Consider the following 18082-nt stretch of genomic DNA (forward strand, 5'->3'; position numbering starts at 1 on the left):
CACACCCTTGCTACTTCCCCAATTAACAGTACGCACTTCCCTCTTAAATTTCTCGATCGATTCTGCTCCTAACGCCCTCGGCTGTGTGTGTTCCAGGTCACCGCAGTCTGTCCGTCCTTGTAAATGTTTTCTAGACTCGCCTCTTACCCGAATTTATTCGAGTTGTAAGATTATTCCCTTTGTTCTGATCTGGCAAAGGAAAAGGCGTTGTCCACCAGGCATCATTAATTCACCAACAGACCGCGATATAATGGCCAGAGCAAAGGTGGTGCAGCTCAGGCTGAGGTGTTCCTGCAGATGAGGCAGAGATTTGTCAGAGGTGCATCTCACGGTACAGTGTTGATTTCTGACCTGTCGCTGACTGCTCACCTCTGCCCCATGGCTGACACTGATGTGCGCTTGGATTTATTCGATGCAAACAGGCAAAAAATATAATCTCTACCGGTTGTTGCCTTGTGAACACCTAAACTAAACACGTTCCTTTTCAAGTAAATGTGAAAGATTTACGTTCCCCGACGGGCTCAGTTTTCCATTAGATTGACGCAGGGTGGGGGGGAGATTTATCCGTTGCAAACACAGACATAGGTTTTGTTTTTATACTTTGTTTCGCTGTTAAATATTGTTTGAGCTGTGATCGCATTTCTAATGTAGCAAGACGGGATTTCCTTTCAAGTATTTTTTACAATATTTTATTGATGCGATGAATAGATTCCAGCAAAGTATCTTGTCCATGAAATTAAAACTGCAGTGCAATGACATTTGGTGCCTACCCAACCAGATTTGTAATGATAATAATCCTCGCCTTTGATACAGTGCCCATCACCCCTTTGAGACATCTCAAAGCGCTTCACAGAATATACTGTAAAGTGAATTGACTGTATATTTTGTGGGCGAAAGAAACCCCCGAACTGCATTGTCCAGTGCCATGGCACAAACCAATCATCCATACGAGATGCATCAATCAATGTCATATAAACTGGATTAAGGCAGGTGATACCTGGAAGTTTTTCTTTACTCAGAAAGCAATCAACAATTGGGACAGATTATCAGGAAAGGTAGAAAAGGACGTTACACAAAGTTCAGTGCCTCCTACCTATCATTGAAGGGAAGGATGAGCAGTACTGGCACCTCAGCAGTTAGGACAGGCTGATTTTTAACGAACATTTTACTTTGGTTGGAATCTATTGACACAGAGGTTGGTGTTTTCAAATCATGATCTTTGTACTTCTGTAGCGTAGGAATACATTACTGTTCTGAAATGAATTGTCGCCCGATTTGTCAAACAGTAAAATGTAAAATAAAGGTGAAATATTTGGAAGCGGTTTTGCAGTTTGTGTGTCTAATTTGAACCGAATGGTTGAGAACTTTTATCCGTCATTTTGCTTTTGTTCAGATAGAAAATGGCGGCTGATCATTTTCAAAGCCCTCGATGGAATCATATACAGTTCACTGCTGTCTCTTTGCTTTTTGCAAAGATATCATGTTAGCTGACTGTTTTCCTTTCACACTTGTCGATTAGAATCTATTTGTTGGCTTCATTGGAGGGGTTTGATCTGTTATTAAAACTCTTGGCTTAGCACTGTAACACAATGATAATGATCACTAAGTGTTTGGGTAAGTGTTTGGTTTGGATATTTTTGAGCATGGTGATGGGCGTCAGACATCCAAAACTGAGAGTTGAATGCATTTCCACCTCCACGTGGAAATACCAGAGATATTTGTTGGAATGGAATATGCACTCCCTCTCCCTGGAAGGACACAGACATGCGTCAGACACCAAAAATAAAACAGTTACCACAGTTTACAGTGCATCCTGCAAAGTCCTTATGATGTGAAAGGTTCCATGTTAAATGCACAGATTATTATTCTCATTTAGATAGAGGACGAGGGGTATTAAAGGGTATGATGAGTGAGCAGGAGATTGGGTGATCAGATATAAACTTTATAGGCTTTGACCTACCCCCCCCCCCCCCCCCCCCCCACTCCCTTTCTCCATCCATTTGGCCATTCGCATGAGCTGAACACCTCACCCAGGCCAAGCCTGGAGCAATCTTTCGAACACTGAACATACAACAAAACAAAAGAGTGCCAACACCAACAACAACTTGCACTTATGTAGCGCCGTCCACGCAGAGTAGCATCTCAGAGTGCATAAGAGTAACTAGCAATAGAGAGAGAGAGAATGTTAACTCAAGACAGAGAGAGAGAGAGAGGCCCAAGAGAGAGAATGTGGCCCGAGAAAGAGATAGAGAGTGACCCAAGTGGCCTTGATGCAGTACAAGTCTTTCTGTCAGACTCAGAAACGTACAGAACTCTAGGAATCATCTAACAAAGAGCTTGATGCTGTGATGTGTGGCCTGGCAGAGGTGGGGTGGCGAAGAGATGAGGGGTGGGGAGAGATGAGGCTCTTTCTGGAAGAATAACATCAAATGGCTTAAAGGACCGTCTTCATCCCAACAGTTCTCGTGACCTGGTGCTACGGGAAAGCTTTTCCCTACGGTCAGTGGTCAGGATCGATGAGCTCCTTGTGTTGTGAACAGTCCTTATGTTGTGTGTATGTCCGTGTCCATGTGTGTCCATCCGTATGTGTCCTATGTCCATGTTTCCCCGTGTGTGTATCCGAGTGTGTGTGTATCGGTGTGTGCGTCCGTGTGTATGTAAGAAACTATTACCCCCGGAAAAGCGATCCACCCATCGATAAACAACCGGGTTCCTACTTACTGCTAGGTGAACAGAGGCGTGTGTGTGGAGTAAGGAAACTTAAGGGTGTTACTGCGAATGAAAATAAGCCTCTAAAGGTGGTGACACGATTTACAGGAAAAGCATATCAATTGAGTGAACGTTCCAGGAACTGCAAGCCTGATATGGTGACGATTTGTCAAGTGTTCTCACAGGCCCTGGGTGGTGGGAGCTGTCACTGAATGACTCACTCCTGGTATTAGTGGTCAGGTTGTCCTCCAGTATACACCTCGCGTGAATAGTTCATGGGGTGCTACAAGATTCCATCTGTTGTCCTTCTCTTCCCAGTCTCATGTCATTTCAAATCAAGAATAGGTAGGAATTATTCTTCAAAAAATATTTATTTGCTGTCGTTCTCACAGGAGATTTGCAAATATACACGTGACTGCCCACACATAGTACATACACATGTGGCTGCCCACACATACAGTACATATACCACGTGACCTTCAGTGCTTAGTATATACGTTTCCACCCACGCTCAGTATATACACACACATGTCTACCACATGACTGTCTGCACACATTATGCACACACACGGCCTTCCTGACTCTGTATGCCATGCATGACCACCCATACACAGTACATACACAGTGTCATCTCTTACACATGGTATGTACACGCTTTACCTTCTATACACTGTACGGATCCGTGTCGCCTCTCGCACACACTATGTACACGTGTGCCTTAGGTGGTCCAGAGCCAAACAGACCATCCCATAGATAATAATAATAAATGATAATTCTTGCATTCGATACAACTCCTTATCATATCTTCAAAGCGCTTCACAGGATAGACTGTAAAGTTAATGGACTGTATATATTGTGGGCGAAACATGGCAGCGAATTGCGCACAGCAGCGTCCCACAAACAGTTGTGGATTGAGTGACCACATTATATATATAGTTATTCCCCTCTCCCCCCCCCACCGAGTTTGTCTCTGTTGTGGAAAGATCAGATTGTTTTGGTAGGAACAATGTGAGATGTGGGACATCTCAGTAGTAAAGATGGTCATGTGGAACAAGCCAACAGCGCAGGTGGTGGAACAAGAAGCTAGAAACGTTATCATAAAGGAACTACACAGGTTCCTGTCAACTAAGCCAATTGAGGATTATTGGATGGAACGATAGACACATGGAAGGAAATGGATACAGGGATGGTCCACTCCATCTTGACATTGGGTTATGGGACATTGTCTTACTGTACCATTCTCTGTGTGACAAGGGGGATGAAACACTTTTCTATTTACACATCCATGTTGGAGACTAAACTGCCTGTTCTCACATAAGAACGTAAGAAATGTTGGGTGAATACAGACCAAGGTTCATTTAGTTGGCCTTCCACTTTCTTGGCAGTCGCTCGTACATATGTCCTGAACTCCCTATGTACCGTGTCCCATAATGTTATTTCCTAAAACAAAACTATCTAGTCTGCGTTTGAGAGAATCAACACTTCCTGCTTCAACCGTCTCCCTGGGGGAGCCTGTTCCACAGGTTTGCTGTTCGCTCACTGAAGTAGTGTTTGCGTTGTTCTGAATTTTCCCTTCAATCGCCAATGTGGACCTAGCCCCTGACTCACCATAAATGAATTAGTCTCTCAACTCTTCCCTGTTTGTGGGGGCTGCTATCACTGTTTAGCTGTCCGCATACCAGTCACTGTGTTTCAGAGTAACTCATTGGGTGCCCTGCTTTCTGTGAGCTGTAATCAGGTGCTGGATCAGTAAATGTTACTTTTATTTATAGCATTGGACGGAAACAAGAAGTGAGATAAATCTAACCTGGGAGTCTGTCCCATCTCTTGTCTGGCCCACAGCACCATGACAACCCGCCTGGTTAAAGTCACCAAATAACTTCCTCTCAATCTGTGACCAAGGTTCCCTGTGCTTCTGGCTCCTCTACTCAGCTCCTGACACCACACTTTCCTTCGCCGCTATCTTTCCTCCGTAAAAGACCTCCAGGTCTCCTCAACCTCTCGTTCTTAGTACAGCCTAAGATTATCTGTGTTTAAAAAATCAGAAATATAAAAAGCTGTCTTCCGCCATTCGCCCACAAATGCGCTTTATGGTGCATCCTGTGAAGCGCTTTGAGACGTAGCCATAATGCCAAATCAAATGCAAGGATTATTATGATGATCACTATTACCAACAGCCTCCCTTGACTGTTACCTCCAGCTCAGCAAGCCCGGTGTGCAATCTCAGTCAATCGTTTGATTCTCACCTCAACTTTCATCCTGCACAAGTCCGTTTTTTTCTCGGAAATAGCAGCCTGCTTCCGCCCTCACCTCATCCCCAACACAGCCCCAAACCCAGCCTTATTCATGGCTTTGTCACCTCCAGACTTGGTTTTTCAAATGCTCTCCTCACCACAGGCACTGACCACATCGACCTCTATGAGTTTGTCTCTCCAACTCACAGAACCTCTTGTGTTTGACCCCTCTTTTTCCCTTCGCACCTTTCACCCCTTCCCTGATCGCACCTGCTTTCTTTCACCTGGGACTTTTGGGGTTCCGTGTGTCAGACACCTGTCTGAGCAAATATTAAAGCTACGTGGGCCATAAATAAGCAGATAATGAGAACTAATTCAGGTCAGGTTTTGATGGCACGTTTTAACACCAACTACAGTTGGAAGTTAAAGACCCCCATGGGACGTTAGCTGAATTTGAGACTGTCCCAGTGTCCTGGCCAACGATCCCACGCCATAAAATTGATCACTGGCTTTATAGCTGTTCGTGGGTCGTTGCTGCATGCATGTTGGCTGCCTTGAGCAACTACAAAATGCAATCACTACGCTTTTAGTTTGAAGCCTGTGAAGTGCTTTGAGTTGCCGTCCCTAAGTGAAAGGCGGTGTATCGAATGTAAGGATTATTATTATTATTATTATCCACCTCTAGCCACAGTTCCCTCTCCGAGGCAGTCTGCCACCGTCTAGCTGGTAACTGATGTGTGTAGGCTGGTGTGAGCGAGGCTTTGTCTGTTACTTACATAAGGCAGCCTTTGAGGTAGGAAACAGAACCTTTGTGAGTGGCGAGGAGAGGAGACCAGGTGACGTGTGGCGTCTGTGAGCAGTGTTCTGGAGCTGCCCGATTTCACAGAAACCTACACCGGGTTTGTGACCATGGTGGTTAGATACACTCAGGAACCACCAGCTGCTAGTGCCTGGGCTACAGAGAGCGCTGTGTAAGTTGATCGATGGCGGGTGAACACATTCAGCAAGGGGCACAGTGATGTGTGGGCAAGCAATAGTGATCACCAGAACTGCCAGGATGGGTCGGTTCCTCATTCTCTCTCTGGTTTTCCCCACAAGAACTGAGCGAACGAAGACCATCTAGTTCGCCTTCCACCATCCCGGCAGTCGCTTGACATGTCGTGTCCCAAACTATATGCTGTATCCCCCAGATATTATTTTCTCGCAGCAACCTATCTCATTTGTTCTTGAAACACATGTTCTATTTTAAGTTGACGTGCTGGTTTCTCACCCTATCTCTAACCCGCAAAAACTGCTCGATACAGCAGTGTCCGTTCTGGATAATCCTTCGTTTTAGGAAGGTTTCGGATCGCGCTGACCAGCGAAATACTGACTGGATTAAAAGGCTCCTGTTCAGTGAAGATGGAAGGCTTAGGGTTTCTTTTTTTTTTTGGTCAGCTGGGTGTCTGGCACATGCGGAAACCCATCACCATCGCTTAAGAGTCTCCGAACCGACCTGAGAATTCCGCGCTTCCCACCTTGACACGGAAATCACAGAGAAAGACTGTTGGAATGGAATGCGCTCTCTCTCTCACTCTCTCTCTCTCTCTCTCTCTCTCTCTCTTTCTCTCTCCCTGGAGTGATGCACACCCTGCTTACCGAATTCTGGAAAGTATCAGGCGCAGGTTGGCAAGAGCCAGCTATACGATCAGCGATCTATGCACATCACATATACTCTCACTGTGTACACGTACCACGTACACACCCACCGTATGCACATCCCGTCCACCAACACGCACCACACATGCAGATTCAGAGGTGTGAGTGCGTTCGACTGAGCCAGGCCAACAGGAGGAAACACGGAAATATCTCAGGTCCTTGCCTGATCTGGGTTGAAGTTTCCGTAACCCATAAAACTATAAAAATATTAATAATAATAATTATTAATTGCATTTGATACAGCGCCTTATTCTGTCTTCAAGTCGTCTCAAAGTGATTCACAGGATAGTCTGTCAAGTGAATTGACTGTATGTTTTGCCAAAAAACTGTCGCGAATCGCCCGTGGGAATTTTGCACCTTCAATTCACCCATTGTTTGTTGTTTCGCTTCCTGAACACACGGCAGACACCTCAATTGACATCGATCCTGTAACTGACTGCTGGCGTGTGAGCGTGTGAGTGCGTGCGTGTGTTTGTGCAGGAGAGGCACAGAGGCCAGGTTGCAAGCTGCCCCTTCACACCCGGTTCTGTTCATTCACGCTGATTGTTATCTTGTAATATCTGCACTTCTGCTGTGTGTGCGTGTGCGCGGGTGTGTGCGTGTGTGTGCGTGTGTGGGGGGAGTGTGTGGGGGGAGTGTGTGGGGGGTGATGGGTGTGGGAGACCAGTGGAAGTTGCAAAGAGTGGTGAGAACCCTGTAGCAAATATAGAAAAAAATACAGATGCTGAGCTGGCCCACGGGTAGTGCAGTGTGAGTCCCACGCTGGAAACTAGTGACTGTGAGCCACAGGCACAGGCCTGTTGATAGGGATGGATCCCCTTGCGCTACTTCCGCGCAACGGCATTTAACCCTTGCAGCGCTGCGTCAAGATCGTGAACCTTTCCGGCCATGATTTGAAATCATAATCCCCTCCGGTGTTGTAGCTGAGATCATTAACCCTCCCTGTGCCTGAGCTCAGATCATTAATCTTTACTGTGCCGTAGCTTAGATCATGAACCCTCCCCAGCGCTGTGTAGGTGTGCAATGGGCCGCTGTGTGTTTAGGTGAATGACTCATTTTATCCGGGGAATTATTGGTAATAACGTTCTCTACTTTAGATGAAGTGTCCTTCGTGTCGGGGTTGTGGGGGGGATCACCTCCAAGCGCTTCGTACAATAAACTATCAAGTGTAGTGACTGTGTATTTTGTAGGTGAAAAGCGGCAGCCAGTTTGCGCACAGCGTTGTCTCACGATCAGTGAATGATCCAATTTTATTTGAGGGGATTGTCGGCCAGGACACCGGGGGTGGGTGGGGGGGGGGGGGGAAACTGGCTTTACTTTCTGAGCAGCTTCATGGGATGTTTAACGTCCGCCCGCCCGCCTGAAGAGGCAGACGGGGTGAGGTGGCGCTATAGCGTTTCGTCTGAAGGATGGCACCTCCGACAAGGCAGCCCACCCACCGGCACTGCGCTGGAGAGTCAGTCCAGACAGTGAGCTCAAGCCCTGATTGTGAAGCTTGAACTCACAACCTTCTGACCCAGAGGTGAGAGCGCGAGCGACTGAGCCAGGCTGAGAGGTGGAGTGTTTGTGTGCGTGTATGTGTGTGCGAGAGAGAGAATTGGTTAGAATGTGCAGGCAGCGATGGGCACACAGTTGGATAGAGGGTGTGTCGTAGCCTAAGGCTTGATGTTTTTACTTCCAGTATGGGAGTTGCAGGCTGTGTGGAGGATGTGGTGTGATCGGGGTCTGTTGCACGGTGGGGCGTGTTACACTAAGTGCTTTTACACGGTTTCTCTGTGAGGGAGTGAATCAAAAACAATGTCCGTTACAGGCACTGAAAGTTGATGAGCGGAGATTTTACTGAGACACCAGGCACAGAATAACAGCCCACCTCATAAGCCACAGACTGATGTCAAAAGGTGGTTAATTTCTCCGTCAACGGTTGCTGTTATCGCTCATGTTATTTGCACCACACGTGAGGCTGGACCATTTCTGCTTGTTAATGATTTTTTATTTTGACTAATTGTTTGCTCCGTGTTTGGCGTGGAATGAGTCATGCCGAAAGAGGCCGAGTCATAGAGAGGGCGGAGAATGAGCGAGCAAGCGAGCGAGCGGAGAAAGAGAACGAGACCGAGAGAGAGAGAAAACTGAGAGGGTGGCAGAGAGCAAGTGGAGAGAGAGCGGAGAGAGGGAGAGAGAACAAGGGAGCGGAAAGAGAAGCAGAGCGCGGAGAGAGTAGAGAGAGAGAGAGAGAGACAGACTGGAGAGATGGATGGAGAGACAGGGAAAGACTGGAGGAAGAGAGAAAGAAAGAGAGACAAACAGAGAGAAAGACAGAGGGAGTGGAGAGCAGCGAGAGAGAGAGCGAGACACAGACTGGAGAGATAAACCAGCGGGACTGAAGGGAGAGAGAGAGAGAAAGAGAGAGACAGAGCAGAGAGAGTACCGTAGAGAGAAAGAGGAGAGAAAACTATATGTTGGCTGTTGCCTAATACTCTGGGCAATGAGTTCAGCCGGGCAGGTTCCTTCCGGGAGAGAGTACACATTCAATTCCAGACACAAGGACATTTCCATGTGGAAATGGTACATCTGGAACTCTCAGTCTGTGCAGATAATTTTGAGCACTGTGATGGGGCTCTACACTGGCTAACCCCCAAAAAGGATTCAGAGAGAGGTAGGGACAGGGATCACAAGATTGATTTGGATGAAACAGGCCCTTTGGCCCTTCCAATCTCATCCTTGCAGAATACACACCATCTCCCGTCTTCCTGTCCCAGGATCAAGCCGTTTTTTGTTCAAATATGAATCCAGTGTCCTGGTCTCACTCATCTTCCTGGCAAACCTGTTCCAGTCGTTAATTATCTTCTGGATAAAGAAATACTTCCTGGTGCCTGACCTAAAATTGCCCCTTTGCAACTCTAAAGCAGTGCCCTATTTCTTTACTGTCTCAGTGCATTTAAAACAATTATTCTGAGTTTACATTCTCAATCCAATTGGCAAGTTCTCTCCCATCTGTGGTGTAATTATTACTATTATTACTTATTTTCTATCGTTACTTCCTATATGCAGTACCTCTCATTTATCTGTATTAAACTTCATTCGCCATTACCATGTGCATAACTTAACGAACTCCATTTGTAGGACCTTTGCCGCCTCCTCTGATTGTGTCTGTGTGTGCGCACAGTGTGTATGTGTGGTCATATTCAAATAGTGGGTTTCCATATGGTGGGCGAAATTCACCTAGAATTTCCATGCCTCGCAGCGAGCGTGAGTGAATAGGGCGAGACTGGCACAGGAACGAAGGCCAACAGGAAAGAGGCCAAGCCATTGCACATGTGCTAAGGATTAGGCAAACTCATAGATTGCCTCACCTGTCACAGAAAGTCACTCCAGGCACAGCTGATGACCTGGCTCATCGGTAGGACCTGGAAGGGCAGACTGGTCAATAGGGGGGAGCAGGGAATCCTCCCACTCAGCTCCTGTTAACCCAGCAAGCCAAAGCCCTAACAGGTAGGGTGGTCCTAACTGGACAAGCAGCGAGGAAAAATGTCACCAGCCATCATTGTCGGACAGAGAGAGAGAGAGAGAGAGAGAGAGGCCGTGTTAACAATGACGACGACAACAACAACAAATTGCGCTTGTGTAGAGCGCTCTTCACGTCGGAAAGAGGCTGTGGAGAGAGTCTGTCTCAAGACTCAAGACTCTGTCACAGTTTTGTGTTGAGGCTGAGCGATGCGATGCATGAGCACAAGCCAACTGGCTCCTTCACAGCAGTCTATTTGTGTTTCAGATCGAAGTAAAAATACCGATGCAGGATAAAATTAGTGCTCTGACTTTAGCCTCTGCTTGTTTCTGGGAAGTGAAACTCCGTGTCACACTCCGTGAATCCGTGGCTGCAAAAAAATGAAGACTAAAAAAACACACACACACAGCGATATCGAACCACAAATACCCTTCCTGGCACTCACTGCTTTGACTTCACCCTGTTTTTCAAACAAATATATTGTACCTCTATGTAAATCTATGTGAGCATCTGTCAGACACAAAGTTTATTACCCACCCCTGCGCCCCGCCCTGCCCTCCACCCCTCCTGATCCCAACCACCAGCTCAGGTTCAAACCCCTGGCTGTCCAGGGCCTTGCGACGTCCTCCCGACGTGAAAGGCGCTGCGTAGATGTAATTGTTGTTGTCGTTCTTGGCACAGCGACTGATATTCTGCGTCGAAGCGCTCTAACCCCAATGCCACATTGTGCCAACGCCCCAGTGGGTCAGTGACAACAACAACAAATTGCACTCACCCGGCGCCTGCCTTTCACGTCGGGAGGACGTCCCAAGGCGCTGGACACTCAGGCGTTTGGACCCGAGCTGGGGGTTGGGAATCAGGAGAGGGTGGAGAGTGGGGAGGGTGGGGGCGAGGAGGGTGACAGAAGTCAGGGTGGCAATGCGCTAGCGTGTAAGTGACGGTGAGATTATAGATTACAGTCTATTTGAGGGAGTTTGGCATGTTTATTACAACAACAACAATAACAATAACAACAACTATTTGAATTTATATAGCGCCCCTCGAGCCGGGTAGAGCCCCGGAGCGCTACTTTATATTTAGATAGAGCATATGCTAGATTATACTCTCTAGAGCTTCGACTTGATGTATGATAATTTACATAGAGAGGTTTATATATAGAATAACGGCTCTGACTGCCCTAGTTTGTTGCAGTGTCGGCTCCCGGGACAAACTCTCAGCCTCGCCGAGTAATAATAAAGGCATTTCACTGGAACATCTGCTTCGTACGAAATCTAAAGTTCGAAACCAACGACCCCGGTGAAACTCACTGAAAATGCTTCTGTTCCCCTGTAAACCCCTCGCGTTCTGTTCTGTGGTCATTCCAGAGGGAGCTGGACCTTTCGCATGAGGAAGAGGGGAGTAGACACAGGCGTGTGAGACGGTCAGCACACACGTGCAGTCAGCCTATATAATTAATAATAATAATCCTTGCGTTTGATCCGGCGCCTCATCACATCTTCCAGACGTTCACGGGACGCGCTGCAAAGTGAATTGACCGAATATTTTCCGTCGGGGAAAGGCGGCAGCCGATTGCGCGCAGCAGTTCTCGCTCGGAGTCAGCGCACGCACGCTAGATGGTCAGCACGTGGGTGGAGGGTGGTGGAGCGGGTGGGGGTGGGGGGGGGAAGAAGACTCCCTAGGAGACTAGCCCGGACGCCGACTGTAACCCCATTAACTTCATTCCCTGCTGCATCTTGCGGGCTTTCCAGCGCAACAGGCGCACGGTGCTCACGCTGGCTGCCATCAGCTTGTCGTACTGGAACAGCATCTTGTAGAAGATGTCGGTGGCCGGCTCCCCCGTGGGGGTCCGCTTGCCTCAACGCCGTCACGAGGGTGTAGAGCACGTTGGTCTGGTGACGGAACGGAGGCTTCTCGCTGGTGATGACTTTCAGCCTCTGCTGTCAACAACAGCAGCCATTACAGCGACTAACAACAACAACAGCAACGACAACATTCAGAACAACAACGGCCTTAAATTAATAATAATAATGATAATAATCCTTGCATGTGGTACAGCCCCTTATCGAGTCTTCGAGACGTCTCGAAGCGCTTCACAGGATATGCCGTAAATAGAATGGAGTGACTGTGCAGCCCATGATCGATCTGTGTTACAGTTTGCACTCGTGTGCAGTGCGCGCGCGCGCGCGTGTGTGTGTGTGTGTGATGTGCTGATGTGTGGAATGCTGATCTGTGACGTGCTGGCATGTAGTGTGGTGATGTGTGGTGTGTCTGGTGTGTGGCGTGGTTGCATGTGACTGGCGTGTGGTTAGCGTGCGACATGCTGGTGTGGCATGTACTGAGGATAATAATAATAATAATCATAATAATCCTTGCATTTGATATAGCGCTTTTCACGTCGGGAGGACGTCCCAAAGCGCTTCACAGAACACACTGTAAAGTGAATGGACTGTATATTTGTGGGCGAACGCGGCAGCCAATTGCGCACAGCAATGTCCCACAAACAGTCGTGGATTGAAAATGACCAATTTATTATTGTTTGGTTTTGGAGGGATTATTATTAGGCTCTGTGTGGAGTAAGGAAACTTGCCCAAGGTTTCGCCCTCTGCCTGGAATCGAACTCAGGTCTCTCACTTACAAAGCGAGTGCTCTAACCACTGAGCTACAGGACTCCACATAATAACAATATTACTAATGTACCGGTCGGGGAGGCTGTTGACACCCGCAGACGTCCAGCTGTTTGATGAAGAGCGCCTGACCCACAGCCTCCGCCAGGGCTTGGCTTTTACACACATTCCTCATCACTGTAACAGCAACTGGTACATTACACCAGCACACACACTCACTCACACTCACTCACACTAACACACACACTCACTCACACTCACTCACACTCACACACACTAACACACACACTCACTCACACGCACACACACTAACACACACACTCACTCACACTCACACACACTAACACACACACTCACTCACACGCACACACACTAACACACACACTCACTCACACGCACACACACTAACACACACACTCACTCACACTCACACACACTAACACACACATTCACTCACACTCACACACACTAACACACACACTCACTCACACTCACACACTCACTCACACTCACACACACTAACACTCACACTCACACACACTAACACTCACACTCACACACTCTAACACACACACTCACTCACACTCACACACTCACTCACACTCACACACACTAACACTCACACTCACACACTCTAACACACACACTCACTCACACTCACACTCACACACTCACACACACTAACACTCACACTCACACACACTAACACACACACTAACACACACACTCACTCACACTCACACACACTAACACACACACTCACACACACTCACACACACTAACACACACACTCACTCACACTCACTCACACTAACACACACACTAACACACACACTCACTCACACTCACTCACACTAACACACACACTCACTCACACTAACTCACACTAACACACACACTCACTCACACTCACACACTCACTCACACTCACTCACACTAACACTCACACACACACTCACTCACACTCACACACACTAACACACACACTCACTCACACTCACACACACTAACACACACTCACTCACACTCACACACTCTAACACACACACTCACTCACACTCACACACACTAACACACACATTCACTCACACTCACACACTCTAACACACACACTCACTCACACTCACACACACTAACACACACACTCACACTCACACACACTAACACACACATTCACACACACTCACTCACACTCACACACACTAACACACACACTCACTCACACTCACACACTCTAACACACACTCACTCACACTAACACACACACTAACACACACACTCACTCACACTCACACACACTAACACACACACTCACTCACACTCACACACACTAACACACACACTCACTCACACACACACTAACACACACACTCACTCACACACACTAACACACACACTCACTCACACACACTAACACACACACTCACTCACACTCACACACACTAACACACACACTCACTCACACTCACACACACTAACACACACACTCACTCACACTAACACACACACTCACTCACACTCACACACACTAACACACACACTCACTCACACTCACACACACTAACACACACACTCACACACACTAACACACACACTAACACATACACTCACTCACACTCACTCACACTAACACACACACCCACATACTCACACACACACACTCAACACTAACACACACTAACACATACTTACACACACTCACACTAACATTCACTAAAACTACACTAACACACATTTACACTAACACACACACTAACACACACTCATACTAATACACACTCACACTAATACACATACTAACACATACTCACCACACCCTAACACACCATCTCACACACACAAACACACACACATTAATACACATACACTCACCACACACACTAACACACACGCACACTAACACACACATATACGTTAACATACACACACTCACACTAACACACACACATACATTAACACACACACTAACACACACCACACTCACACACACATATACGTTAACATACACACACTCACATTAACACACACACATACATTAACACACACACTAACACACACCACACTCACACACACATATACGTTAACATACACACACTCACACTAACACACACACATACATTAACGCACACACTAACACACACCACACTCACACACACACACACGCCACACATAGATATTTGCGTTAACACTGGCAGTCACACACGCCACACTCCCTCTCACCGCACACTACACATACATACACTAAACACATACATACCAACAAACATACTCACCACACATACACACACACTACATACTCTACACAGGAACCTTGGTGTCTTGTGTGACCCTCAACTGTCTTTTCTTCCTCACATCCAAGCCATGACCCGCTCTGCCTTCCCTCACCTCCGTAACATCGCCCGACTCCGCCACTACCTCACCCCTCAGGCGCTGAAACTCTTGTTCGTGCCTTCATCACCTCCGGCTCGACTATGCGAACGCACTGCGTGTCGGCCTTCCCAACTCCTCCCTCCACAGACTGCAGATAATCCAGAACTAACTCTGCAGCCCATGTCCTCTCCCGCACCAAACTCTGTGAGCCCATCTCCCCCACTCTCGCCCGACTCCATTGGAGTCCTGTAGCTCAGTGGTTAGAGCACTCGCTTTGCAAGTGAGAGACCTGAGTTCAATTCCAGGCAGAGGGCGAAACATTGGGCAAGTTTCCTTACTCCACACAGAGCCTAATAATAATCCCTCCAAAACCCAAAACAATAATAAATTGGTCATTTTCAATCCACGACTGTTTGTGGGACATTGCTGTGCGCAATTGGCTGCCGCGTTCGCCCACAAATATACAGTCAATTCACTTTACAGTGTGTTCTGTGAAGCGCTTTGGGACGTCCTCCCGACGTGAAAAGCGCTATATCAAATGCAGGGACTATTATTATTATCATTATTATTGACTCCCTATTTTTAAGAGGATCCAGTTCAAGATGCTGGTCCTCACATACAAAGCCCTGCATGGCCTCGCCCCATCCTACCTCTGCGACCTCCTAACCCCCTACTAACCCACCCGTTCCCTCCGCTCAGCCGCCTCTGGCCTGCTCCACGTCCCTGGACCCACCCGCCCCACCATTGGCGGGAGAGCCTTCAGCCACTCCGCCCCAACCTCTGAAATTCCATCCCCCAATCACTCCGCCTCACCCCCTCCTCAAAGTCCCACCTCAAAACCCTCCTCTTCATCCATGCCATCAGCCTTCCCCTCCCCTCCCTTCTCCCCCCCCCCAACCCCAGCTCGGGTCTGAAATGCTGTACACTGTCCAGCGCCTTGGGACGTCCTCCCGACGTGAAAGGCGCTATACAAATGTAATCTTGTTGTTGTTGTGCACACATATATACAACCAGCGCGTTACACTGACAGTTGCACATACCACACTCACCATACATACACTTAGACACACACGCACTGTGGTGCTGAGACATTGCAATAATTATAGGTGTTATTCAAATATGCAGCTTCCTTTCTTTCTCTCTTTCTCTCTTAGTTTCCTTCCTTTTAATTAATCTTGTCCATCCCCTCCATCCCTGTCCCTGTCCCCGCCCCACACCATTGGGATTTCAACGTATCTGCCCCCATCTCTCTGGAACTTCATCCCAGAGTCCCTCTGACTCGCTCCCTTGCTCTCTCCCTCACCTCTTTCAAGGTGCGTCTCAAGTACCTTTCTTTTTCACCCGTCATCTCATTCCCCACGCTACCCCCATCCTCCTCCCTTGGCTCTCACCCCCAGCTCGGGCGCCCAGCAAGGCGCTTGCCTTGAGATATCCCGGGGTGGTGTAAACATGAATCCGTATTATATTGTATCTTTCGATCGGGATCTGACCTTTGAATCGTTGTTGCTCGTCGTTGGAGAGTTGGGTTGCAAAGAGCCAATCCGATCCCTGAGGAACAGCCTGTGATCAGCACCACCTTTTGCTCCATCCTTCCCTTCCTGAAAAACAAGCTTTATTCCGAGATTCCTACTGGGATCGAGGGTCAGAGCCTCCTCGTTCGGTCCTTGTCCCTCCCCCGGCTGCTCCTCTAGTCCTTCTTGAGTGCGTCTCTCCTGGATTAGCTGCAGACGAGCGCAGTGTCTAATGACCTTGATTTGTTATCAAGATGCTCTCGCTTGATGCGATTTCCATCTCCTAATCTTCACCCAGTGCTCCAGACTGCCCGGTCTGTCTGGTGCTGCATTATCGGAAGTGCCATCCTTCGAATGAGACGTTAAACCGCGCTAACCTGTCCCGTCTGCGCCTGTTCAGGTGGGCGTTGAACATCCCACGGCACCATTCGTGGAAAAATGGAAGGGATTTTCTCTCTCTCTCTTTCCCGGTGTCCTGGCCGACAATTCCCCCAGATAAAATCGGTCGCTCAATCCATGTCTGTTTGTGGGACACTGCTGTGTGCAAATTGGCTGCCGTGTTTCGCAAACCAAATACAGTCACTGCACATTACAGTAAATCCTTTGATCATGCGACAAAAATGTAATACCAACTGCAAGGTTTATTATATTATTATCACAGCAGCTCCTGGGTCTATCAAAGAGAATAGCAGCCCCTGTATGTACTGTAGAGAACAGCAGCTTGTGCGTGTATTATAGAGAATAATAATAATAATAATCCTTGCGTTTGATATAGCGCCTTATCATGTGCTCGACACACCTCAAAGCCTTTCAAAGAGTCAAGTCAAGTGACTGTGCAAAAGGTGTGTGGCACATTCAACAGGGAGACATTTGATAAACTTAAACTGTCCTTAAAATCTTATGGAAAGTACATTGCATGTCGTTCAAATCTCATTATGTCCAAATTTTCTTTGCGTTCATTTTTTTTCCATCTTCTTTTTCGCCCACAAAATACAGTCAATCCACTTGACAGTTTTTTCTGCAAAGCGCTTTGAGACGTCTCAACGACCCAATGAGGCGCGGTATCAAATGCAAGGATTTTTATTATTATTATTTGGGTGAGTTTGTAGCAAGGGAAGGTCAAGAGGGAAGTTTACCTCATGAGGGAAGGTTAAAATGAAAATTATATATACTTTAGGATACGTCAAGAGGACATAGGTTTAGAGTTGCAAAGTACCAATTTCGGGACGGACACCAGGAAGGTTTTCTTTACCCAGAGGATAATTAACGACAGGGCCAGGAAGGCTGATGGAGGTCAGGTCAGAACACTGGATTGAGTTAAAAAGCAGCTTAGCACTGTGATGGGGGTGATGGTAGGGCGGGTGTCTTGTGTGTCTTGTGCAGTCAGAGAAACGTGGATGAATGATTGACTTACAGAGTTCCTCGTGTGTCAGA

Source organism: Callorhinchus milii, unplaced genomic scaffold (assembly GCF_018977255.1).
Source record: "Callorhinchus milii isolate IMCB2004 unplaced genomic scaffold, IMCB_Cmil_1.0 Scaffold23, whole genome shotgun sequence".
NCBI lineage: Eukaryota > Metazoa > Chordata > Chondrichthyes > Chimaeriformes > Callorhinchidae > Callorhinchus > Callorhinchus milii.